General features: G+C 43.3%; 1 protein-coding gene across 4 annotated transcripts in view; it reads right to left on the bottom strand.

The window, feature by feature from the left end:
• The window catches only part of LOC128696412 (CCN family member 2), a 188,780-nt gene that overhangs the window by 97,886 nt on the left and 63,994 nt on the right, over positions 1-26,900 (bottom strand). For 3 of the 4 annotated variants that reach the window (XM_070092289.1, XM_070092291.1, XM_070092292.1), the window contains exon 2: positions 19,737-19,763. The exons of the other annotated variant lie outside the window; for it this stretch is intronic. The gene's annotated coding sequence lies outside the window, so the exon portion shown is untranslated. The remainder of the gene's footprint in view (positions 1-19,736; positions 19,764-26,900) is intronic. 4 annotated transcript variants of the gene reach the window in all.

Below are 26,900 nucleotides of genomic sequence, written 5' to 3'. Positions count from 1 at the left end.
GTTATGTTTATGTTCAATAAATATCTGTTTACGTATTTCTAACTGCCAGTAACTAAAGGAATTAGAGGGGGATAACGTCGCCTGGCAGCTGGGAAAGACATCAACGTCTAACAGCTGGGAAGACATCAACGTCTAGCAGCGGAGAAGACATCGGCGTCGCTTAAACAGTTGGAAAGAGCAGTATTTACGACAGAGGTCGGGGTTGCATACTGTCTCTCCGTTGAATATCTTACCTTATGGAGAAACTTTAAATGCAGTATTCTGAGTAAACATGCTACATTTTCAGCTGTATCGTATACGACGGAGAGTTTTTGCAATTTGATGTTATTTTAGTGATCCAGAGAACTTTTTTACTAACAGTAGTGAAGAAAGGGTACATGCTGCTAAAAGCCTTTATTAGGACGACGTTTCGCTCTGTGCAGCTCCACCCAGAGCGAAACGTCGATAGGAGTCGTTCTTCATACTTCTCATAGCCCTTTCAGAAAGGGAAAGGTAATTTTCAACAGTTAAAGAAGATAACAGTGTAAAAGTTTGCCAACAGACCTTAAAAAGCGACCTCAACATTAACTGAGCCGAGTGAGGCTGCTGACTTACTGAAAATCTATGTGACACGGCTATGTTAAGACCAAAATAACTCGAGAAAGAGAGAGAGAAAGAACAGTTTTCAAGAACTGGACGAGGCAATCAAAGGCTGTCATTGGGAAAAAATTAAATTTTCGAATTCATGAGATGCGCATCATCTCGAAATTGAAATCCTGGAAGATTGGATCAGTGAGCTAATTGAACGCGAAACTGTCCCCGGTGAGGAGTGTGCGCTCCCTGGGTGAGCTCTGGCGATGACCCAGCTCCTCCTCCGCAGGGGACGTCCAGTAGGTGAATATTAAAATGGTATACAATACCGACAGGTTGGTAGGTAAGACACATGGGCAACAGTTAGGCAACTTTACTCCGAAACGTTTCGCCTACACAGTAGGCTTCTTCAGTTGAGTACGAAAGTAGGCAGGAGCAGTAGAGATGTGAAGACGATGTAATCAGTCCATCACCCTTGAAGATGGAGATATGAGGTTATCAGTCCCTCAGCCGGGAGAATGAGTTCTGTTCGATAGTCGGAAACAATCTGAAAAAACAAGCAACAGTGTGGAGACTTGTATACTGTCGGAAGGAGACGTGCAGGGTGGTAGTAGAGAGAACATTTGCCTAACTGTTGCCCATGTGTCCTACCTACCAACACGTCCAGTAGGTGCTGTGTTCATATTACAACTGACAGGCAATACCAACAAGGAATTGGCAATACCAACAAGGTACTGAAGGTATTTCTTGGGAAGCTTTGGAAAAAGGTTGGGCAAGTGGGTAGGAATGGTTGGTTTAGAGAAGGACCTGCCTAGGCCCTTGGGCAAGTAGGCATACTGCAGTATTCTTCCATTCTTAAGCGAGGCACACTGACCCAATCCAGCAGATCTTCCTTCTCCCAGGTGCTGACCTCTGTCACAATCTGTTGTATCTTTGTGTCTCTGAATAACTTGTTAAGATTCTGTGTCTCTGGATAACTTGTTAAGATTCTGTGTCTCTGGATAACTTGTTAAGATTCTGTGTCTCTGGATAACTTGTTAAGATTCTGTGTCTCTGGATAACTTGTTAAGATTCTGTGTCACTGAATAACTTGATAAAATTCTCCATCGCTGAATAACTTGAATAAGTACTAGTGAAAGCCAGCCTGAGTTCACTGACTGAAAATCAGATCTCAGTTGGCACTCACGAAGCATTTAAGAGTTTACACGTTGATTAGAAGCTCTAACACTATCACTGTTAAGTGTTCGGTTGTTCACTACCAAATTGTTCACTCCTCTCGTGCCTATCAGCGCCACCTTATAAATATAATAACAGTGAAATCTGGCACTGGCACTAGGATGCTTACAATCACAATCCTCGACTACTTTCGTTAGTCCAGATTTATCTACATCACATTCTACGTAACATTCATTTCTGAAACAAATCGTGAAATATTAAATAACGAGGAAGATACCACAAACACATCCATTCAGTTGCACTTCAGTGTAATAACGTGTATTTTACGGTTTTTTTTTTCAACTAGATATAACCGTGATATAATCTACGAAAAGGTAAAGATCTTGATCCAGGGAACTGAAACTACAGTCACATTTCTCGGATCAGATTTGATTCCATCCTTTTCTCCTTCCTCCTCCCATCAGAGTTTCGGTCCGACTTGGCCCATTAACTACTGTGACTAAGGGTCTAAGTTGGACCGAAATGTAGTCGTACGTTTCATTCTCCTGTGTGCGAGTTATCTGTGTATTGTTCCAGTCAAGGTATTGTGCCCTTTTCACTCTTATAAATCTTGAGGAACATTGCGGTGTTGAAGTCCTGTAAAGTTTCTTTTAAAGTAATGTGTGTCCTATTTAATGCGACACCCGTTAACTTATGGGAGAAACATTGCTCACACCCTCACCCCTCCCCTCCTTCCATAACAAATGAGGACACAAGTGGCAGCTGCCAAACTTTGTGACACGTGTATGTCCAGCACTCTCATAATGCCCCGGGCAGCACATGTGACTACTTTGAAAAAAGGTGTGTGGTCCATGGCTTGTCTGTAAAAATGTTTTTGTTGTAGATAAGGCTCTGGCTGCTGCTACTGGCTGCTGCTACTGGCTGCTGCTACTGGCTGCTGCTACTGGCTCCTGTCACTGGTTGCTGTTACTGGCTGCTGATATTGACTGCTGCTATTGGCTTTTGCTACTGGTTGCTGTTACTGGCTGCTGTTACTGGCTGCTGCTACTGGTTACTGCTACTGGTTACTGCTATTGGTTACTGCTACTGATTGCTGTTACTGGCTGCTACTACTGGCTGCTGCTACTGGCTGCTGCTACTGGCTGCTGCTACTGGCTGCTGCTACTGGTTGCTGCTACTGGCTGCTGCTACTGGTTGCTGTTACTGGCTGCCGCTACTGGCTGCTGCTACTGGTTGCTGCTACTGGTTGCTGTTGCTGCTGTTACTGGCTGCTGCTACTGGCTGCTGTTACCGGCTCCTGTCACTGGTTGCTGTTACTGGCTGCTGATATTGACTGCTGCTACTGGTTACTGCTATTGGTTACTGCTACTGATTGCTGTTACTGGCTGCTGCTACTGGCTGCTGCTACTGGCTGCTGCTACTGGCTGCTGCTACTGGCTGCTGCTACTGGCTGCTGCTACTGGCTGCTGCTACTGGCTGCTGCTACTGGCTGCTGTTACTGGTTGCTGTTACTGGCTGCTGCTACTGGCTGCTGTTACTTTTAATGTTACATGTACTTCTAATACCAGTATTGTTACCGCCGCCACGCCGCTGCCTCTTCCACCTTCTTCTTCTTCTTCTTCTTCTTCTTCTTCTTCTTCCCTCTGTTTAGAACGTAAATTTGTCTAAATAAAGACGTCTTCTTTATACCAATGTTACCAATGTAAATATCGCTGATCCAGAGGACTGTGTGATAAATTTTAAGCTTTATTTTTTATCATTTTGAGGGTGCAAGGTAATGTCAAATAACTGTTGAATTCGCGTAAATTATATTAGTGATTAACTGTTCAGAGTAGTTAATCAAGCAACAAAGTCTGATTAACTACTCATGTCATAGAACAGATTGCTGGTGTCGGTGTGGGGAAGAGGAATGGGTTGTTCATTCATGTACCACCTGCATGTACCACCTGCATGCATCACCTGCATGCAGTGACGGACCTACAGTTTTGGGGCCCTGAAGCTTGAACTGTTATGGGGGCCCCTTCGAAAGCCCTTCTCATAGACCCAGAGTTTTTAAGCAATGTGAACCAAAGTGGCTTCTGGGGCCCCCTGGATTAGGAGCCCTGAAGCTTAGACTTCAGGGCCCCTGCCTGCATGTACTACCTGTATGTACGGGGGATACCTTTCTCGGATCAGTGATGTAGAGGAGGATGGAGTTATAGAATACATAGGATACCTTTCATGGATTATTAAGGTACAGGGAGCTGAGGTACAGGATACTCGGGGAGATCTTTCTGATCGAATTGTAGCCGAAATAAATCTACTTGTTTACATAATTGCAAGATTTTACATAAGTGAAAGATAATCATGTTATGCAGAGACGACCCAAACTCTTCAGCAAATGTAAATAATGAAGGAGTAACTTATATACCAAGCTAGAGTGCGTAGTTCACCAGAATACACACACACACACACACACACACACACACACACACACACACACACACACACACACACACACACACACACACACACTGCTCAAGAAACATCATCAGAGGTAATTTATGGTGCGTGGAGGAGACCCGAGCCAGGACCCGACCTGGCGAACCTACGTACCCGTACCTGTATTCTGTGAAAGTTTTTTTTTTTTTGACGATACCAAAACTGCCTTCGATTTTTCTCTGCCACGTATAGTTGACATGATAAGACTGGTCATAGTTTTCTCGTCATTTATAGACTGTCATCAACTTCTAATAAGGGAATATTTCTCTTTCTTGTCCATTTCTAATGAGAAAATATCTAATTGCTTGTCTAAAACAAAAACCTACATCTTTACACCAGTTTATAGCGATATTTATCGTTTGGTTTTGTTAGCTGATCACTCAGACTTGGTTATTTCTTTAATTCTTCTACAAAAATTATTTTTGGGGAGATTTTTGGACTAAGCATTTGATCAGTAATCAAGATGCTGTCTCAGTCGGCAAAGGACTATAAATCCTAGAATTCTATTGATTGAAGGTAGGCCTCCAAGGGAATGCTGTCAAAAACAACCGATTCTCACCAGTTTGAATTTGAATTTGAACATTTTTTCCGAACAGGTCGTCTGTAGTAATCGTCGGTGGCACAAAACGAAAGGAAAAGCCATTAGTTTTATCAATTAAGTCGCCCCAGATTCGGCTTTTCGGCCCATATCATCAAACCGCGTCACTTTAGTGTTATTGTGCGTCATTTGTGTACTAGTTCCTGGTGGCAAAAAATGACCAGTCAGGCTTTTATTTCCGGCATTTAGGTCGCCCACAATCGGTCATATACCATGTCCCCAACTAGAATCGACCCATATTTTATTCAAAAACGGAAGCCAAAGCCAACATTGTTGGCCAGTCACCTACTGAAGCATTCTTCCCTCTCTCCATTATTCACGTCCCCAAACTCCTCAGTCTCTCATATCACCAAGTTATCGTCGCTTATTAATTATTAGACATACACAAAAATCGGCTTCACTACCTACAAGAGAAAATCGTATTTTTAAGGTTAATAAGTTCTTGTACATTCCTTTTTTTATAAGCGTGTTCTAAGTGTATGACGTGCACTGCAGTGTATGATATGCATTGCAATATATGACGTGCATTGTATTGGTGTACCTTGTATTGATATACACTGCAGGACTAGAAGTATTAGGGAAAGATGAGAACAGATTTGGAATGAGTGTTTAAAATGGTTTCTGATATAATGTGTTTAAATCTTTGATCCGAAAATAGTTTAACTTCGTTGATGAGTGATACGAAGGGAAGCGTTAAGCCCGTATGAGTCATGCATCGTCTGGAATATGGGAGGCAATCAGGTTTTAACCTGAGGATACGGGTACCTTCACTTCCCCTGTATCAAGAGCCCTTTGAAGGGAACAGTGCCCTGAAGATGCCCTTCCCCAGTTTTCATCAGTGCTACCCGTGCCACGAGATAACCAGCATCACCAGGGAAACGTGATAATGATAACCACAACGATAACACTGGCGATATCAGTAATAAACAATAATAACAGCGGTGGGGGGAAGGGGGAACACTAAATGTCTGGTCATTATATCGCATTTAACCAACACAGGAAAGAATCCATAAATCTCATTTGCAATTATGCATTGTTGACCAATGAAATAATCATCGAAATAACGATTTAAATGTCCGCGAATCGCTAGCACGTCACAAGTATAGATTTTTTTTTTCAATTTACATGTTCGTTTGCTTTCTTTAGATGTTCGTTTATCACATAAGCTGCGTAACCATTCATTGATTATAATCGTTGAACGAGTATAGATGTATTTGTAGATTTATCAGGGTATTTTTTTTTTTTTGTCCTCTGTTTATATTTTCCTGACATAGAGAAAAATCTTTCCATCTATTTTAATTGCTTGCTTTTCTTACATTATTATTTCGCCGTTTTCAGAACAGTGTTTATAAACACAGTGGACAGCTTTTTTTTACTTTTAATCTGATGCAGTCTGTCGAAAACTATTGTTGAATAAGTGCTAATAATAATAATAATAATAATAATAATAATAATAATAATAATGGAAAAACAAAAGAATATAAAAATAAAATCATTATTATATTATTATTATTGCTATTGTTTTATTATTATTATTATTACTATTATTGCTATTGTTTTATTATTATTATTATTATTATTATTATTATTATTGCTATTGTTTTATTATTATTATTATTATTATTATTATTATTATTATTATTATTATTAGTTAAAATATTTTCACAATTACAATAATCACGGAAATAGTACTTAATTTTTTTAATATGTACGGCCAAAAAATCCAACATCAATGTTTTTTTTCAAACTTGACCTTATTAAGTACGTCTGGCAGCTTAATACCTGAAGCTTGTGTGGTACCATTCATATCACTAAAAAAAATATGATGGTAGTACAGCTTAGCGAAAAAGTCAGTATTTAATATTTTTGCACCGAATTTAAAAAAAAAACAGAGAAGACCCATCTGCTGACTGACTGGGAACGACTGAGTTTATGGCTCGTCAGTATGCGATTATTTGCATCGTATTCCAGCAATGTTGGGAATATACTTATTTTGTAAAGCTTAATGTTTGAGGTGTGACGAAAAATGGGAGTGGGATCTGACGTGATGTGTATGTTTGATACGTTCATGTCGGTCTCTCTTAACTGTGTGTTTTTGATACACTCAGGTCAGGGGACACAAGTGATGAACTACAAGACTGTCAGAAATGCCGTACCGTAATTTCGTACCGTACTTTAAAAAAAAGCCGTACCGAAATCCGTACCGTACCATTCTACCAGCCTTGGCTGGAGAAGAGGTAGTAAACACAGGTGCTGGAGATAACACAGGTGCTGGAGATAATACATTAAATATGAACGCCTGGAGGAAGTTGTAGAACTACAACACACACACACACACACACACACACACACACACACACACACACACACACACACACACACACACACACACACACACACACACACACAGATGAGCTGGAAAGGAAGATGGAAGAGAGGTTAGCAGCAGAATGCAAAAGGTGGAAGCAACAGGCCACAGCAGCAGAAATCAAAATAGAGAAATTAGAAGATGAGCTGAGACATCTGAAACAGCACAGAGACAAAGATATTACAGAAGTAACATCGGCAATGGCTACATCAAAAACAGACAACAGGTCTGAAGGAAGCATGGAAACTAAACTGTATGCAGAGGTCCTGTCAAACCCACATGGGGCCAAAACAAAGACAGGGAGCACACTAGGACAGAATGAGAGGTTGGAAGACATTGAAGGAATTAGGACATGTGCAGGGACCTTACCAGATACCTGTGGGGGCCAGGAACAGGTGAGCAGGAAGGACAAACCAAGAAGCATAGGGGCCATAACTAGGGAAGGGACTGAAGGAACACTCCACGGGAAGGAACTAAAACACATCAGAGGATGCAATGGGAGTCACAGTGGGAGGTGGAAAGGGAGAGATCCGTGTTTGTCTATGGGTTAGACGAAGCTAAAGGGGAAACTTATGATGAAAGAAAGCAGGAGGAGAAAAAAGCGATTGAAGATATGAAGGTGATAGGCGAGGGGGACATGACCCAGGTGGCAAATTTTCGGAGAATTGGGTGGTTCACAAAGAAAAGGAATCGGCCTCTCAAAGTAATTTTCAAGGCAGAATCAACCCGAACCATGATCCTGCAGGAGAAAGCACGGCTGAGAGGCAAGCAGGAGTTCCGGAGTGTGTACCTCGATCGAGACAGAACACAGGAAGAAAGAAAGACGATGAAAGAGAGAGTTCAAAAACGAAAGGAGAAATGGGAGGAAATGAAAAAGGAGAGCAGAATAACCCAGGATCAAATGGAAGGACAAGCACACCCCCCAGAAACACCTGCACAAGGACTCCAGCCACGACACCCCCAAGGCAACTGAACAATCCAAACCAACCATCACACACCGATCCCTCTGTTTCCACCCCCCGCACCACAGTTACAGTATTAGAACAGAAGTTGAAGGTTTGGTACACAAATGCAGATGGATTAACGAATAAACATGAGGAATGGCAAGAAAGAATCAATGAGAAGTCCCCAGACATCATAGCAGTTACAGAAACAAAACTCACGGAGACAATAACAGATGCAATCTTCCCACCAGGATACCAGATCATGAGGAAAGATAGAAGGGGCAGGGGGAGGAGGTGGGGTTGCTCTGCTCGTAAAAAACAGATGGAAATTCGAGAAAATGGAAGGCATAGATGAGACGGGAGAAAGTGACTACATAGCAGGTACACTTCAAGTCTGGGGAACACAAAGTGGTCATTGCAGTGATGTATAATCCACCACAGAACTGCAGGAGGCTAAGAGAGGAATATGAAGAGAGCAACAGAGCAATGGTGGACACACTTGCTAAGGTGGCAAGAAGAGCTCACTCCAGCAGAGCAAAGTTGCTGGTTATGGGGGATTTCAACCACAGGGAGATTGGGAAAACCTGGAGCCACATGGGGGTCCCGAAACATGGAGAGCCAGGATGTTGGACGTGGTGCTGGAAAACCTCATGCACCAACATGTTAAGGACACTACCAGAGTGAGAGGGGAGGATGAACCAGCAAGATTGGACCTTGTGTTCACCCTGGGCAGCTCAGACATTGAGGACATCAAGTATGAGAGTCCCCTAGGAGCTAGCGACCACGTGGTTCTGTGCTTTGAATACATAGTAGAGCTGCAAGTGGAGAGAATAACAGGAGTTGAATGGGAAAAGCCTGACTATAAAAGAGGAGACTACATAGGGTTGAAGAGCTTCCCGCGGGAGGTCCAGTGGGACAGAGAACTGGCAGGAAAGCCAGTAAATGAAATGATGGAATATGTAACAACAAAATGCAAGGAGGCAGTGGAAAGGTTTATTCCCAAGGGCAACAGTAACAACGAGAAGACCAGAACGAGCCCTTGGTTTACCCGACGGTGTAAGGAGGCAAAAACAAAGTGCAATAGAGAATGGAAAAAGTACAGAAGGCAGAGAACACACGAAAATAGGGAGATCAGTCGCAGAGCCAGGAATGAGTATGCACAGGTAAGGAGGGAGGCCCAGCGACAGTATGAAAATGACATAGCATCGAGAATCAAGACTGACCCGAAACTGTTGTATAGCCACATCAGGAGGAAGACATCAGTCAAAGACCAGGTGATCAGATTAAGGACAGAAGGTGGAGAACTCACAAGAAATGATCAGGAGGTATGTGAGGAGCTGAACAGGAGATTTAAGGAAGTGTTTACAGTAGAGACAGGAAGGGCTGTGGGAAGACAGCACAGAAGGGAACATCAAGAGGAAATATACCAACAAGTGTTGGATGACATACGAACAACTGAGGAGAAGGTGAAGAAGCTCCTAAGTGACCTTGACACCTCAAAGGCAATGGGACCGGACAACATCTCCCCATGGGTCCTTAGAGAAGGAGCAGAGATGCTGTGCGTGCCTCTAACCACAATCTTCAACACGTCCCTTGAAACTGGGCAACTACCTGAGAAATGGAAGACAGCAAATGTAGTCCCCATATTTAAGAAAGGAAACAGAAACGAGGCTCTAAACTACAGACCTGTGTGTCTGACATGTATTGTGTGCAAAGTCATGGAGAAGATTATCAGGAGAGTGGTCGAACACCTGGAAAGGAACAAGATTATAAATGAAAACCAGCATGGGTTCATGGAAGGCAAATCTTGTATCACAAACCTCCTGGAGTTTTATGACAAGGTAACAGAAGTAAGACACGAGAGAGAGGGGTGGGTAGATTGCGTTTTCCTAGACTGCAGGAAGGCCTTTGACACAGTCCCCCACAAGAGATTAGTGCAGAAGCTGGAGGATCAGGCGCATGTAAAAGGGAGGGCATTGCAATGGATCAGGGAATACCTGACAGGGAGGCAGCAACGAATCATAGTACGTGAAGAGGTATCAGAGTGGGCGCCTGTTACGAGCGGGGTCCCACAGGGGTCAGTTCTAGGACCAGTGCTATTTTTGATATATGTGAACGACATGATGAAAGGAATAGACTCTGAAGTGTCCCTGTTCGCAGATGATGTGAAGTTGATGAGAAGAATTAAATCGGACGAGGATGAGGCAGGACTGCAAAGAGACCTGGAGAGGCTGGACATGTGGTCCAGTAACTGGCTTCTCGAATTTAATCCAGCCAAATGCAAAGTCATGAAGATTGGGGAGGGGCAAAGAAGACCGCAGACAGAGTATAGGCTAGGTGGACAAAGACTACAGACCTCACTCAGGGAGAAAGACCTTGGGGTGACCATAACACCGAGCACATCACCGGAGGCACACATCAACCAAATAACTGCTGCAGCATACGGGCGCCTGGCAAACCTGAGAATAGCGTTCCGATATCTTAATAAGGAACCGTTCAAGACACTGTACACTGTGTATGTTAGGCCCATACTGGAGTATGCAGCACCAGTCTGGAACCCACACCTGGTCAAGCACGTCAAGATGTTAGAGAAAGTACAAAGGTTTGCAACAAGGCTAGTCCCAGAGCTCAAGGGAATGTCGTACGAGGAAAGGTTAAGGGAAATCGGACTGACGACACTGGAGGACAGAAGGGTCAGGGGAGACATGATAACGACATACAAGATACTGCGGGGAATAGACAAGGTGGACAGAGATAGAATGTTCCAGAGAGGGGACACAGGGACAAGGGGTCACAATTGAAAGCTGAAGTCTCAGACGAGTCACAGGGACGTTAGGAAGTATTTCTTCAGTCATAGAGTTGTCAGGAAGTGGAATAGCCTAGCAAGTGAAGTACTGGAGGCAGGAAGCATACATAGTTTTAAGAAGAGGTATGATACAGCTCAGGAAGCAGAGAGAGAGAGAGGACCTAGTAGCGATCAGTGAAGAGGCGGGGCCAGGAGCTGAGTATCGACCCCTACAACCACAATTAGGTGAGTACACATATATGCACACTGGAGGACAGGAGGGTTAGGGGAGACATGATAACGACATATAAAATACTGCGTGGAATAGACAAAGTGGACAGAGACAGGATGTTCCAGAGAGGTGACACAGAATCAAGGGGTCTCAATTGGAAACTGAAGATTCAGATGAGCCAAAGGGATGTTAGGAAGTATTTCTTCAGTCATAGAGTAGTCAAGAAGTGGAATAGTCTAGCAACTGATGTAGTGGATTCAGGAACCATACACAGCTTTAAGACAACGTATAATAAAGTTCATGAAGCAGGGACAGAGAGGACCTAATAGCGATCACTGAAGAGGCGGGGCCAGGAGCCGAGCCTCGACCCCTGTAACCACAATTAGGTGAGTACAATTAGGCGAATACACACACACACACACACACACACACACACACACACACACACACACTTGGGATGATGGCAACCAACGTGTTAAGAATGAACAATAAGCAACCTACCTCCGTCACCTGTCAAGTTGACCTTCCACAACCTGAGAATTCTCATTAAGGTGTCCCACCCCAAAAAAATGTCATTAATTTCAGCGAGACTGGAGGAGCAGGTGTCCCAAGAGCCTCCCATAACACTGAGACCTAACACCCACCCCACTCCCAGCCACCCACAAGAAAAAGACTTTAAACCCACCCTGTATTCACCATTAACCCCACCCACTCCTTCCCAAAAACAAAAGGAACTAACACCAGCCCCATCCCCAACACTCACAAAATATATAGACCCACCACCCATTCCTAAGCACTACCTACAACAGCCCTACCCACGCTCCCCCACCACTACGCACAACCTCCACACAACTTCAATACTCTCCAACACCGCCCCACTTCGTATCAGGCTCCAATTATGCTGTTTGATATGCTATACCTCCCTCTTCCTGTAACTTTTTCCCCTCCCTCTCTCTTCCATTCTCTCTCTCTCTCTCTCTCTCTCTCTCTCTCTCTCTCTCTCTCCTAACCCTCTCTTTTTGCATCAGGTCAAGGTAAACCTCTGTGATGTGCAGAAATATGATCTGTGTAAACTGGGTGAATATTCAGTCTAGAGTAAACAGTTGTGGCGAGGCATCTAGGGTCGGCCTCGATAAAAGATCACAAAGGCGACGCCAAATATCAGGACCTGAGTCAACAGAGAGAAATTGAGAAGAGACCAGAGTAAACCAGCCACTGCTGGCTATGTAAAGTCACAAATGCACAGTTCATGGCACTGAGGAAACGTTTCGTCGCTCGTGGAGAAACGTTTAACATCTTGAATTGAGAATTTGGATCTTTATTTGTATAATATATATATATATATACATATATATATATATATATATATTTAATATATTTATAGATGGGGTTGTAAGAGAAGTAAATGCGAGGGTCTTGGCAAGAGGCGTGGAGTTAAAAGATAAAGAATCACACACAAAGTGGGAGTTGTCACAGCTGCTCTTTGCTGATGACACTGTGCTCTTGGGAGATTCTGAAGAGAAGTTGCAGAGATTGGTGGATGAATTTGGTAGGGTGTGCAAAAGAAGAAAATTAAAGGTGAATACAGGAAAGAGTAAGGTTATGAGGATAACAAAAAGATTAGGTGATGAAAGATTGGATATCAGATTGGAGGGAGAGAGTATGGAGGAGGTGAACGTATTCAAATATTTGGGAGTGGACGTGTCAGCGGATGGGTCTATGAAAGATGAAGTGAATCATAGAATTGATGAGGGAAAAAGAGTGAGTGGTGCACTTAGGAGTCTGTGGAGACAAAGAACTTTGTCCTTGGAGGCAAAGAGGGGAATGTATGAGAGTATAGTTTTACCAACGCTCTTATATGGGTGTGAAGCGTGGGTGATGAATGTTGCAGCGAGGAGAAGGCTGGAGGCATTGGAGATGTCATGTCTGAGGGCAATGTGTGGTGTGAATATAATGCAGAGAATTCGTAGTTTGGAAGTTAGGAGGAGGTGCGGGATTACCAAAACTGTTGTCCAGAGGGCTGAGGAAGGGTTGTTGAGGTAGTTCGGACATGTAGAGAGAATGGAGCGAAACAGAATGACTTCAAGAGTGTATCAGTGTGTAGTGGAAGGAAGGCGGGGTAGGGGTCGGCCTAGGAAAGGTTGGAGGGAGGGGGTAAAGGAGGTTTTGTGTGCGAGGGGCTTGGACTTCCAGCAGGCATGCGTGAGCGTGTTTGATAGGAGTGAATGGAGACAAATGGTTTTTAATACTTGACGTGCTGTTGGAGTGTGAGCAAAGTAACATTTATGAAGGGATTCAGGGAAACCGGCAGGCCGGACTTGAGTCCTGGAGATGGGAAGTACAGTGCCTGCACTCTGAAGGAGGGGTGTTAATGTTGCAGTTTAAAAACTGTAGTGTAAAGCACCCTTCTGGCAAGACAGTGTTGGAGTGAATGATGGTGAAAGTTTTTCTTTTTCGGGCCACCCTGCCTTGGTGGGAATCGGCCAGTGTGATAATAAAAAAATAAAAAAAATATATATATACACCTAAACCTTTCCCCTGGGTGAATCCCATTGGGAGAAAGCCACGATACCAATCAGATTAGACGGACTGAGCATACATACAACCCCCCGGATTGTTCTGCAATCTTGTCCTCCTCCTCCACTGGATCCAAGGAGCCACTGGAGGAAATGCTAAAAGGAACATACATGCAATAAAGCAGGAATGAAATACCCTGATTACACCACTGCCACTAGCATGGGGACACACTATCAGTGCAGACGACGAGACCAGCTGAAACTTCAGCTCATAGACAGTCCAGTTGGAACAGCCAAGTTATGGCACATGACTTGGCTCTTAGGCCCAGCATATCACAGTGTCTCTCAGCCCTGCTGCCCTAATTCACACTGGGTACAAGTGTATATGCGATAGAGTGGTAGACGACCAGTACGGTCTGCATGATCTGAACTCTTCAAGTTCCGAAGGTTGGCATGTTAGACGCAGTGAGGCCAACGTGACCAGGAGAAGCTTTGCTACAGCCCTGTGTCCAACCGAGAGAGAACCTCGATCATTTCAACCCATCACCCAGGATGTGCCTGCCTGCATCCCTGACAGGATCATATTATACCTTTGGAAGAATGGAAGGGTTGTGGGGTGGGGCTATACTTGTGCATATACCCTGGCCGACACTACATCTCTTACAGTGCTAATCAGCAAGAAGGTTCTGCTGATCACAGGAAAATTCACAAGCTCAACATGTATAAAGATTTGGCCTGCCAGTACCACTTCCCTCGTATAGGATCAGAAACCTTTGATTCCTGGGAAAAAATATGTCATGGGGTTCCTCAAGGAGATGGGCTCGTATCTCATCGAGATCAGAGATCCTAGGGCTCCCACCTTTCTCTTCCAGCGCCTCAGTGTGGCGATCCACGGAGGAAATGCCTTCTGCATGTTGGGTACCCGACTGGCGTCCAAAGAGCTCAAGTAGCTCCACAACTTAAATTAGGGTTTCTCCAATCATTTTGCAATGCTGCATATATGTAAATTCCTGTACTCATAGATATGTAAGCATATAACATATGTTCTATGTATCATTTAAATAAAGATATTGGCTGTTTGGAGTGACATCTAAGCGGTCGTATCTGATTATGTGAATGATGGTGAATGCTGTGTGAATGATGGTGAAGCTAATTTTGTAAACTCCTTCATTTTATAATAGTGTTGCTCGTTAACGCATCAAATTTCGAGGTAAGTAGAGACCTCATTACCTGGAAACACCTGTATCTCATTATGACGAGACAAGGGCGTGGCCTCCAGGCTACCAGCCACAGGCAGAGCAGACACACCTTACCAGGTCTTGAGCTGCCCCACCATACATGGTCTTGACCTGCCCTACCTTGCCAGGTCTTGACCTGCCCTACCTTGCCAGGTCTTGACCTGCCCTACCTTGCCAGGTCTTGACCTGCCCTACCTTGCCAGGTCTTGACCTGCCCTACCTTGCCAGGTCTTGACCTGCCCTACCTTGCCAGGTCTTGACCTGCCCTACCTTGCCAGGTCTTGACCTGCCCCACCTTGCATGGTCTTGACCTGACTCACCTTGCCAGGTCTTGACCTGCCCCACCATACATGGTCATGGCCTGCCGCACCTTGTCAGGTCTTGACCTGCCCCACCATACATGGTCTTGACCTGCCCCACCTTGCCAGGTCGTGACCTGTCCCACCATACATGGTCTTGACCTGCACCATCTTGCCAGGTCTTGATCTGTCCCACCTTGCCAGGTCTTGACCTGCCCCACCATACATGGTCTTGACCTGCCCCACCTTGCCAGGTCGTGACCTATCCCACCATACATGGTCTTGACCTGCACCATCTTGCCAGGTCTTGATCTGTCCCACCTTGCCAGGTCTTGACCTGTCCCACCTTGCCAGGTCTTGACCTGCCCCACCTTGCCAGGTCTTGATTTAACCCATTTTGCAACTTCTCGATCAGACCCATCTTGGAGGGTGTCAACCAGAATATTTTAAACTGTGTGAAGGCTAATTACATAATCTGTGAATACACTGACTTCTTTTCTGTCTACCAATATTGTGGTACAAAATAATGTAGGAATGCATTATTTTGTACCACAAAAAGAAAAAAATTGCATTTGTATTATCTAGGACTAGGATTCAATTTTGGGTCATGTTGAGGCATTAGGCATAAATCCGTACACCCGTTGCCCCTGTTTATCTAACAGTAAATAGGTACTAGGGCGTTGGAAGACTCTCGTGGGTGGCATCCTTGGGCGTGGTATACATCAGACTGATTTAGTTTACGAAATGAACTGAGATAGGATAAGATCTCTTGCCTGTAAATTTAGTGGTGTTTAAAGTAATTTATTTCCCTTTACCTAACGTATCGTCGGTAATTCTACCAACATTGTTACAGATCTACTGAGTATCAAGTGGGGAAGATATGAATTGGGAATTACTCTTGAGAGGTGAGAAATGAGAGATTCTGGAGATGAAGGGGAGGTTAAAAGTGATACTGGAGATAAAGGGGTAAGTGAAGATGCAGGAGATGAAAAGGTCAGAAGTGATGCTGGAGATGATGTAATAAGCTTTGCAGGAGATGAAGGGGGGGGGGGTTTGAAGTGATGCTGGAGATGTAGTAAGTGAGATGAAGAAAAGGTCAGAAGTGATACTGGAGATGAAGGGAGGGGGGTAAATGGGAGATGAAAGGGAGGTCAGAAGTAATATTGGAGATGGAGTAAATGAGAGATATTGGGGATGAAGAAAAGGTCAGAATACTAGGGATGAAGGGAAAAGTGGATAAAATGTACAAGTACAAAGACAGAGAAGAACCAGTCTTAAGTAACACAACGTCTCGTTCTTTCAAAGAGGTTTCTCAAGCCAGGCTTTGCCTTGTTTTGTTCTAAGTGGTTTAGTGTCACCAACCTTGTCGACACTGCATTCCAGTTAAAACGTACTGACTCTCGCCAGACTAGGTTATTACTGTCGGGACTCTTTAGTCCTCTCCCCAACAATCGGTCAGCACCCAGGTACTTACTGCGAGGTGAACAGTGGCAACAGATATATAAGGGAACATGCCCAAGATTTCCACTCGTCCTGGAACCGAAATCTGGTCCCTCAGTATGTGAGCTGAGGCTACTGCCAATGGGTGTGGAAGTAAAGAGATGAACAGGAAGCTGACGGACGAGAAAATGTTGGCTGTTGTAATTTATATATATATAAACATTAGATGCACCGCATGGACACCCTTCATCAAACATTTTGAATACTTCCAGAGTTTTCCTTCACATTTTCAGTTTTGCTCGGAATATGGCTGCCAACAGTCCTGAAGTTTTTAACAAGTTTGCACAGCAGTTTTTCCCTGAATACAACGTACAACAGTCGGCTAACAGAGAGTTACCTGTTTTTACTGCTAAGTAAGCAGAGGCAACAAACATGTAAGGAAAACTTTTCCATACGTTTTGCCCGTCTGAGTCTTGAACATGGAATCTTTCAGTTGAATTCTCGAGAGACTAGAGATGTTTCGAGTTTAAGAAGATCACAGTGAAGAGGTTTTACAAGTAACGGAAAGGCTGAGAGTAGTATGGTAAGAGAAGTAAGGAAGTAGCAGGTGTAGAGGCAGGTTAGTGGTGATACAGAGAAGAGTAGTGAATGAAATAGGAATTTGGGCCGGGGAATGAGAGAAGCAGGTTAATGAAGATATTATATGGGCATATGAACGAAGAGGCAAGTATGGAGGAAACGCAAAGCAACCATGTGTGGAAGCTTAGGAGTAGGCGTGTCTCAAGTCCAACCTTCTCTGCATCCTCCACCTGACTCTCCAAGTCACTATGCTCTTTATATATACTCATGTACTTTCTGCTAAAGTCCTGTTTGTGGCTAGATAAAGCCCATTATGTGGGCGAAACATAGTATTACACTGCATGTGTGTCTGTTTTTCATGTCTAAGAAATACACACAAATACACAGAAATATATGACAGACAGGAGAGGACTTGGAAATCCACACTAAGGCAACATGCTGAGAAGAACCGGCGAGACAACAGGTACTCTAAAACAACGATGTTTTCCGGCTTTTCTTAGTGTCTTTGTTGTCCCGAAATTTGTTTGTTTCGCAGAAAAGTTATAACGAAATGAATTGTAGTCTTGTGTCGAGTATTCTGTAGCTGCCAGTGTTCTGTAGCTCATCCAGCGCTACTGTAACTCCCGCAGGATGATGGCTCCTGCCTTCTGTAGCTCATCCAGCGCTACTGTAACTCCCGCAGGATGATGGCTCCTGCCTTCTGTAGCTCCAGAAAGGCGTGAAATGTAGTGCTTCTGTAATTCCAGAAGGAGGTGAGGTACAACGTTCCTTGAACTCCAGTAGGACGAGAGGTCCAACGCCCCTATGATCTCCGGAAGAGCAAGATATTTAATGTTCCTGTAACTCCAGAAGGACGGGAGATCCAGCCCTTTTGTAACTCCAAAAGAGCAGAAGATCCAGCACTTCTGTAACTCCAAAAGGATCAAACATTTAATGTTTCAATAACTTCCGGGTGATACTGCAGCCATCGGTTAGAGTTTACCTGAAGGGAACGGCGACGGTCACATGGACGGACACATGGACTCATGTATGAATGAGTGTTCACTTTAGGAACAGTTCCTGAATGTTTTCCAACGCGGTTATGTCACTTCCGGAAGACAGAGACCAAAACTCTCTACTTCAGCATTGATCTGGGACTTCTACTACTTATATTTTTTTCCCTTTAGGATGTGCCATTTGCCTGGCTAAAATGTTCACTTATAAATAGGATAACATCTGAATAGGTATGTACTTTCAATATCGATGGGATGGCATGGTTCATTCATGACAGTTTAATTACAGACTAGTTAGGAACTGTGTTGAAAATCTGCATCGCGCGACCAAAACCACACGGAGAAAATATAACTAGTAAAATGGAAGGAAGGATAAGTACTGTATATTTCGAGCTTTACACAAGCCCTCTTCAGTGTGTTAGGCTTCCCCCAAGGGAGGTTCTTTAATGGCGGTAACTCTTGAAACAAGGATTGGGACTTGTCTTTCCTTTCCCTGGATAAAACCTGATTTAGGCCGAAAAAAACACAAAATTTGCATTTCTTTTGTTGTATGTTCTCTGCTTGGGTTCTCCACCTGCGTTCTCCACCTGGCTTTGTTAATAGCAGTGACTAGTGTTTATTACACTTTGATTAAATTTACAAGCTAAGAGATGCTGTCCTACCCAGGCCCTTAAGGAAAGTGTGCCTTGATCCCGCCGAAGGGTTCTTGATCCAAAGACTTTGAGATACCCTCATTTTTCTTGTTAAGCCAGGCACCTCCCCTTGAAGATAATTGAAACATCACACTCAGTTCCTTTTCAAGCCTAGCATTATCTAGGGTATACTGCCCCCACTAGGAAGTAAGCCACAACACTCGACTAACACGTAGATATGTCTGGTGTAAACAAATAGCACTGTAGTAGGACATGCCCTTACATCTCGCTTCGCCTTGAAATCGAACCCAGGATGCGTTTGCTGTGAGCCGAGTGCTGTCATTGAGCTACAAGATACCTTAATTCCAAGTTAGTGGAGATAATAATTAGTGGGATGTAGCTGTCAGCTGTGCAGTCTGGTTACCTGCAGTACGGCCAAGTAAACTGCGATGCAGTGTGGAGGACATTTGCATAAACACGCGTACTGTTTACACTACCCTGAATATCGTAGACGCCAGGCGTGTCTACGACGTTCAAGGATATAGACTCCCGCTCTGCGAGCAGAAACAAGTCCTCACTTCGATGTGAGTTACACCCCGCCCAAGAGGAAGAACGGACCACATACTCATCAACTTAACAGAGACTGTCTTAAGGTAGGAATAATCTTAGAGTAAAAAGTATCAGTCACATTTCAGGAGGAATTTTAGTGTTTTCGATTTTCAATATGTGATATTATCACTGCATAATGGTTTTATTTATTTGATTAAATTATTTTTTGGTGAATTTTTGTGTCGTTTTAATGAAATTTCAGTTTCAACACTCTGGAAGTCCCAGAATTTCTCGTCCTCCCTCATCGTGTGGTGATTCAAGTGTTGAAAATACTCACCGAGGCGCAACACAGGTGACAGCACTTCTGAGAAGAGAAAAAATATACACGTCAGTTAAAAAATGTGAGAGATAAACCAGGAAATATACGGATTTATTAACGCTTACAAAGTTTTATCAGTGTGTTTAGTGTGTAATACATCTTTGTCCTGGAAGCATATAAAATAACATATGCTGTGATGTTTATTTGTAATATTCATATATATCACTATAAATCGTCAAGTCTAAATTTCTCAAGTCTTTTTCTTTACCGTTTTTATATATCTCTTAAGTGGTAGCACCTGTCAGAAGATATGGGTTCAATTCTGTGGACATGATTCCTTACACCTGTTGTACCTGTTCATCTAGCAGCAAGTAGGTATCTAACTGTTAGGCGACTGTTGCGGTCGCATCCCGGTAGTAGTGTAAACATACCCTAGATAGGACCTGGCTTTGAAATTTCTATGATATAGAATAACAACTCGTCGTCTGTAAATTCATCGGTGTAAAAAAAATTAATTCAACACCTTAATAACACTGACTTTTGAGTCATGTTACTCTGACAGTGTTGATCCCTACGACTTACTGAGCTACGAGGTCATTTTAGTGTTGACCTGGCAGTCAGTTATGCTCTTAGCTGGTGTCAGACTTATACAGCGTTAGGTTAGTATACAGGTACCTCCGCTTGCTTCGGTGTTAGTTCTATGTTGACCTACCCATGCTGGGTGGGTCACCTTGCTGGGGTGTGGTCGGGTTGCAGCGGCTTTTGTTTGACTGGGAACATTGCATTCTTTCCCCTCCTATTTCTTTTGTTTGTCTAGCGGGAAATTTCCCCTTTTGTCAAAATTTGCTGTGATTTCTCTCCGCATAGCTCAAAAAGATTTATATATATGGTTTGGATTACCATTAATGGCCTGAGGCCGCCACCGCTCATGCATACACAGTGTGACCTGCGGCCTCTGACACGCAAATGCTTTTGGGTATTGCTTTTACCGTGGTACATAGAAATATGTCGCCACTGCTGATGATTATGACGATACCGCCATTGCAGCTACCGCCCTAACACTGTCACCACTGACGTTGCAACCATCGCACAAGTTGCTGCTGTTGGCCCCTCCGTTGTAACGCCTAGCATACTTTGACGTGGAAAAAATTTAGACATGGTTTGGTCAGTGATCAATTTTTCTTTGCCTTATGTTGCTGTTTTGTTGTCTGTAATTTGTCAGTACCACAGTTCTCGTAACAGCAACTGGTACGGAGCTATTTTTTGTGTGGCAGTGTAGAGTAGCAGTGACTGTGAAGGATGACATGTGGAGTAGCAGTGACTGTGAAGGATGACATGTGGAGTAACAGTGACTGTGAAGGATGACATGTGGAGTAGCAATGACTGTGAAGGATGACATGTGGAGTAGCAATGACTGTGAAGGATGACATGTGGAGTAGCAATGACTGTGAAGGATGACATGTGGAGTAGCAATGACTGTGAAGGATGACATGTGGAGTAGCAATGACTGTGAAGGATGACATGTGGAGTAGCAATGACTGTGAAGGATGACATGTGGAGTAGCAATGACTGTGAAGGATGACATGTGGAGTAGCAATGACTGTGAAGGATGACATGTGGAGTAGCAATGACTGTGAAGGATGACATGTGGAGTAGCAATGACTGTGAAGGATGACATGTGGAGTAGCAGTGACCGTGAACGTCACAGCAAAACAAAGATTACTCTTTTATATTCACGGGGAAGCGCTAAACACGTAGGGAACCCTACGGAAGCTGAGAAACGACCAGGAACCAACAATTATTTTACTACATTCCCTTTTTTACGCATTACTAAGCGTCACTTTCTGAACGTTCACTATTTACAAAACACATTTATTTTAGTTTGGATCAGATCCCATAGACCCATAAAAAAAACGTATGTCTAACCATGAATAAGCAAATTTTCAAAGTGGTCCCAACATGCATGGCGGAGGAAGGAGATGATTTTTCTTTCATAAATATGTATAACGTTGTAATCTGCACTTTCTTCCTTGTGTTGAGATGACTCTCAAGACACTAGGAGATAGAGATAACTCAGCTGTGGTGTATAGAAATCCACAATAAATGTCTCAGTGAGGATGGCGCCCAGTGTGAAGGCATATTCTGTGTACTCTGATGGAATATAAAATTAAGGGACTCGTCTTATAGTCTCTCTAGTCTTAGAGACTATCTGGCCTTATAGACAATCCCGTTTCAGAGGCTATCTCATCTTGAAGGCTATCTAGCCTTAGAGACTATCTCGTCCTAAAGTCCTAGTGTTCTTAGCGACTATCTCGTCTTAGGGACTATCTCGTCTTATAGTCTTGCTTTCCAGATATGACGAAAACTGCAGGAGTTTCGAGTCATTCCAGCAGCTGCAGAATAAGATTAAAACAATACCCTGCAAGAGTGCTGTTTTAATCCTGGAGAACGACTCACGATCCAAGGAATCTGAGCTCCAGTCTTATTCGAGTCAACTCTTAGTCGCCCTCTCCCATCACCCAGCCTCTCTAAGACCCATACAGGTTTAGTACTCCTGTTTGAATGCAATAATCGACAGCAGGACCTGTCGACCTCTTCCATCGACTTCCTAATCGCCTCAACAAAGAAGTCGTTTCCTCCCCGCAAACGACTCCTTGCGCCATCACCCGCTATACTACGACCCGTTAAACTCAGCCCAATACCAATGAAAGCTAACAAACGTTCCTTACTTAATGGTGCGGGGAAGCGTGGAGCCAGTGAGTGCCTCAGCCCGTGTTAGTGAAGCGGTTTACATGGTACTATGAACCACACTCTCTGTTCCCATACATTGTAGCTCTCTCTCTCTCAGTATCTTCAGGTCGTGTAGCACTCAGTATTGGCAGGCAGTGTAGCTCTACAACGAGTGGTTTTCTGATGAATGTTTAGATGACGGCGTCGTGGGTTTTAAACCAGAGTGGCCAAGAGTGAGTGTGAGCAATGTAGTGTAGTGTGTGATACACTCAGTGAGACATACACACACAGTCACGCGTGATTTTTGTTTTAGTAATTTCATTCTCTCATAAACATTATTTTCGAATGACTACTTGTGTTTACACTTATCTTTATTAGACATATATTATTCTCAAAACTCGCCCATTTTAGTTGCACAGTTCAAGAATTGTTTCAAAAATGGATTCCCTCTTTTCCTAAACATCATGCCAAATGTTATCCGAATTTTCAGCTTCCCGGTCCGAGAGGGAGAGGCAGAGTCCAGCGTCCTGCAGCGGCCCCCACACACTTGTTGCCCGGAAATGTGTCGGGTATATAACACACACCAAAGACGTCACAGACGTGAGCCAAACTCGTGAATAGCTGTGGTGGGCCAGCAGGGGCTGACGCTCCAACACCTGGCGTGAAAAACGTGGGCTGACGCTCCAACACCAGGCGTGAAAAACGTGGGCTGACGCTCCAACACCAGGCGTGAAAAACGTGGGCTGACGCTCCAACACCAGGCGTGAAAAACGTGGGCTGATGCTCCAACACCAGGCGTGAAAAACATGGGTTCATATCAACTCCAACACTGACGTGTCGCAACTATATTATTAAAATGATTTAGTTATTTATAGGTTTATCTAGATTTATATAACCTCTCTTAATCTAAAAGTAAAATGTGTAAACTCTAAACGTTAAGAAATTGACGCTTGGTAATGTGTAGAAAAAGTGCAGAATAAGTATCAGTTTATCGGTCCTCAGCTAATTCGTCTTCGTAAAATAAAGTTCGCTATTTTAAGGCCGTTTATTTCGTCTGTTTCAGAACGATAACCGCTGCTGGACATTCCTAATCACTTACTCAGGGTAAATATAGTTATCCTCTAGGTTAAGCTACTTTAACTTTAATCATCCTAAATATATGTATATTCCTCCTCTAATAAGCAGAGTACATAAATAAAGGTAACCGAGGCAGGGTGAGACCCATACATCTTAGTGGCTAAATTCGTTGGAAGTCACACGCTGGTTATATACGGTGTGAGGACATCGTGGTTCAGCACCCGAGCGGGTGCCGGCACCTCGCTACCTTCCTGGCTGATATTCCCAGGAAGTGGTTGTGATACTATCTCGCCAAAGAGCCAATTTCGAGGCAGCCATTCCAGAGTAACGATGGGCTGGGCCTGACCTGGATATTCGGGCAGCAGGCGGCGGGGCTGTGGTTCTCGGGGCAACACATCAACATGGCCAGGCCCTGGCGCACTTACTGTCTCAATACCAGTTTTGAGCCTCGTTCCAGGGGCCATGAAGTGTCAGGCTCCGCATGCTGCTCCTCCATCACCTGGTGTGACACGCAGCTGGTTAAAGTTGCAGCCTGTAGCTATCAGTCCGGCCTGCTGGCTCTTCCACTCCTTGTAAATCTCTCTTAGCGTCATGGAAATGAAGTGAAAATAATGAATAGATATCCTGCATTGCATTTCAGAAAGCGTTCAATCCTTGGAAAGCGTAGGTGGAGGCTGTATCCACTGGACCTTCGCATTCATAGAACCTTGCAAGATATATGGCAAGAACGGTGCTGCATAATCATCCTGTCCGTCATTCATACCGGCATCCGTTTTCTTCATACTTTTATCTATTTATGTAGCATATTGTCATCATGTCTACACTTCGCTGAAACGTTTATCATTAATAAAGCAGATCATTAAACGTTTAGCTTTACTGAGTTTTTGCAAGCACTTGACTTCATGTTTATCAGCCATATCGGACGTCACTTCAAGCGAACTCATAATGATAAGCCTATATCGTAAAGTATTACGATAAGTCTGAACTTCCGTCATTCAGTATTGGCCGAGTATTTTCTAAGCCTTTATACATAAAGGCTAATTTCAAATTTCCTACTTTGCTCTTCTCGTATTGATTTTCTTGCAAGTAGGTTCAATACCACTGAGGCGCATTTATTAATATTGTTAAGCTGTAAGGTAGTATCCAAGGCTAGACAGTAAACACTAAATGCTGCTTTGTCAGTCCTATTAGTCTAGGTTAAGCAGTGTAGGACCCAGTCAACTACTGGTAAAATTGTGAGAATTTCTAGATTATCACATTTGATTTGGATAACATGTTGAAATCCACACTAGGCTATTAGCACCTCTTGAATAGCCACTTGTTATCCACCACTTATAAATCAACACTTAATTTGCTCTTAATTGTTTTGGGAGGTAACATTAAAACAGCTGGTTTTGTGGTTTCAAAAAATCGTTGAAAAATCACTTCAAGCGTTGCAACGTGTATAACCTTGAACAATGTCAGCGCTATATTTTCTTGTGTGATTTTCACGTGCATATTGTGACATTTTAATTTAATTAAGGGTATATAGTGCTACAGGGTCGGTGATGAAACTGTCATTAGCAGTGGACTAAGGAATACCAGGGCTGTAACTTTTATCTTTAGCATCATCCTGACGTCAGACGTCGAGTAATAACACACACGATGTGAATATACTAGAAACGTTAATTAAGTCTTTCTGCAGAAGCGTTCAAAGGTTACTAGCCAGAGTTAAAAGCGAGTGCAAAAAAACGATTTTGATTACGATAGCTTGACAGCAAGCGTACAGCTTTGAGGACAAAATGATGTCCAGTGACTAGAAGTGTATATATAGGAATTAAGGTATTCTATGGCAGATGGTGGAGTCCATGTGACATGCAGCCTTGAAAACTTTTGTATAGTGGCGAGGTCTTAAACTCGATAAACCAACCAATTATTGGTCCCCTGTCGTTTCTCCTCGCGGTGGAAATCTATTTTTTTTTTCCATCTTTCAAATTATTATTATAATCAAGGGGGCCATCTTTCAGAATTCTTGGGAACATGTAAGTTGCTAAAGTTGGCTCAACACTTTGCTGATTACTGCGTCCAACAACACAGCTATAAATAGCTATCATAGAGATTTAGAATGATGAGAGAAATAATTTATGACTCGCCAAATCGTAATAACAGGATTGCAAACAAACCAGGGTACGGGTGGGGTTAGAACCCATGGCTCCAAGCGTAGTAAGTCTCGAAACTCATCAAAGGTAAATGCACGGTTTGTGTACGTGGTTGTCACTGCGGTTTGACTTATACCTAATAAGGACTACTGATATGTTTGGTACTCTGATGGTTTCTCTAGTATTAACGTGCCTAGTACTCTTTGAGTATATTTAGTACTGTGTTGAACTTTTCAACAAAGTATCGGACACTTCTTATGACCTACTAATCCATGAGTACATGTGTATTATTATAATCAAAAAGAAGCGCTAAGCCACAAGGGCTATACAGCGAGTACATGTGTAATAATTTAAAAATGGGTTGCTAGCTGCTCACTAACATTAGCTTGCTGCCCTGATAATATTTTTACCTTTGTACTCACGTCTTTGTACTCGGCTGGTTTGATTACATTTTGTTATATCTTGATATATTTTATTGACATAATTATGCGACAAAAAAAAATTAGCTTTAGTGATTTTCGGTTTCTGATTTCACTGAAAGGAACGAATCAGCTGTCACTATTCTTGTTCCTCCGGCTGTTACAAAGTTGCCCACGAAATCTGCGCTGATTCCAGGCCCTTAAAAAAAAAAACATTGATGCAAATGCTGAATAATAGCGCCGTTATTTCTGATGGATGGCCGTCTTTATTTATGCACGTACCTCTGTTTCTCTCTCTCTCTCTCTCTCTCTCTCTCTCTGTCTGTCTGTCTGTCTGTCTGTCTGTCTCTCTCTCTCTCTCTCTCTCTCTCTCTCTCTCTCTCTCTCTCTCTCTCTCTCTCTCTCTCTCTCTCTCTCTCGCTCTCTCTCTCTCCTTCCTATCCCCCTTCCTCCTGTAATTGTAACTCTTCTTTCTCTCTGATAATAACGCCCTTAGATTGCAGTAAATAAATCGCTTGACCTTACCCCAGCAGTGTGCGTGTGGTAATTATCTTCCCCTAGTTACAAGCCTTAAGTTCCACCCTCCTACTGTTACGCTTGTTGCCTGGTGCCTCTTTCTGGTAATACTGTGTAAATGTGTCGATGCTCTATTTCTGGTAATACTGTGTAGATTTGTCGATGCTTTATTTCTGGTAATACTGTGTAAATCTGTGGATGCTTTATTTATGGTAATACTGAGTAAATATGCCGTTGCTCTGGTAATACTCAAAGGGAGGTGCTGTATGACCCCTACGAGTTTAGCGTTTCCCCAATAATAA

Source organism: Cherax quadricarinatus, chromosome 39, assembly GCF_038502225.1.
Source record: "Cherax quadricarinatus isolate ZL_2023a chromosome 39, ASM3850222v1, whole genome shotgun sequence".
NCBI lineage: Eukaryota > Metazoa > Arthropoda > Malacostraca > Decapoda > Parastacidae > Cherax > Cherax quadricarinatus.
This window is presented reverse-complemented; position numbering and strand designations above follow the sequence as displayed.